Genomic DNA, 1432 nt, shown 5'->3' with positions numbered 1-1432 from the left:
AGCGGGCACCTGAGGTGATGAGAGCTTAGTAAAAACCCCACACAAAACCCCCACTTTTGCTTGGCGCGCTTTGGCTTGATTTATAAGAGTCAGGGCAAAGGTTTAAAAGTTGGGGAAACTGACAGAGAGGTCAGTTCTGACAACGCGTGTGTATGCCCATGAAGCTGGAATAAAGATCTTAAACTTCAACTATCTTTTCCTTGACTCTGGGTCTGACAAAAGTCCCAGACTTTTCAGCCTCTCCTCCTAAGGAAGGGGCTCTAGCCCCCTAATCAGCTTTATTTAAAACTGCACTTGGTTTAGTTTACTAGGAGTACTGAATTGTGATTTTAAATTCTGGTTTTAAGGTTGTTTAAAAAATGTATTTTATGTCTCTTTTCTATGTTGGAAGCCTCTTTGAGCTCCATAAGGAAGACGTGTAGCTAAGAAATGGTGAGAACAAGTGTGGTGTAGAGGTCAGAGTGCTGGACTAGGGTCTGAGAGAGCTGGGTTCGAATCCCCGCTCATTCCATGGAAGCTGGCTGGCTGACTTTGGCCAGTCACACTCTCTCAGTCTAACCTACCTCACAGGGTTGTTGTGAGAGTACAACAGAGGAGAGGAGGATTTTGGAACCCATGGGGATCAAAGGCACAATATCAGTATTGTAAAGTTATTGGAAATAAAGTATTATTGGAAATAAAGTAAGTAAAAACAAAACAACCAGGTGTAAACCAGATCCTTAACAAAAGCAAAATCATTCTTCAATTGTGCGGCACCTTTCCATCTTCTGGCCTCCCTCCCACGGCCACTTCAGGGGCCATGATTTATCCGCCATAGTTCATGGATGAAAACAGGGATGCTGTTGGGTTGCCTCAGAGAGCAACTGACACCCCAACTCCCCCCTCCCCACACACACCTTCCATCAGGTGTCTGAAAGTTCTGCTGTGCCTTCTTGATGCATTTCAGGACAGCATCTCCAGGAAAGAATTCTGGAAGCGCATGAGATGAGGCTACAATTGCAACTGCTTAGTCCATCACAATTCTCCTCCATTATTGTTCATGCATGATCATCATGCATGATGATGACGATATTGGATTTATATCCCGCCCTCCAAAGAGTCTCAGAGCCGCTCACAATCTCTTTTCCCTTTCTCCCCCACAACAGACTCCCTGTGAGGTGGGTGGGGCTGAGAGAGCTCTGACAGCAGCTGCCCTTTCAAGGACAGAGTCCCAGATAGCCTACAATCTCCTTTCCCTTCCTCTCCCACAACAGACACCCTGTGAGGCAGGTAGGGCTGAGAGGGCTCTGACAGCAGCTGTCCTTTTAAGGACGGAGTCTCAGAGCGGCTCACAATCTCCTTTCCCTTCCTCTCCCACAGCAGACACCCTGTGAGGTGGGTGGGGTTGAGAGAGCTCTCCCAGAAGCTGCCCTTTCAAGGACAGAGTCTCAGT

The sequence above is a fragment of the Heteronotia binoei genome, chromosome 13 (assembly GCF_032191835.1).
Source record: "Heteronotia binoei isolate CCM8104 ecotype False Entrance Well chromosome 13, APGP_CSIRO_Hbin_v1, whole genome shotgun sequence".
Taxonomy (NCBI): domain Eukaryota; kingdom Metazoa; phylum Chordata; class Lepidosauria; order Squamata; family Gekkonidae; genus Heteronotia; species Heteronotia binoei.
Note: the sequence above shows the minus strand (reverse complement) of the source record.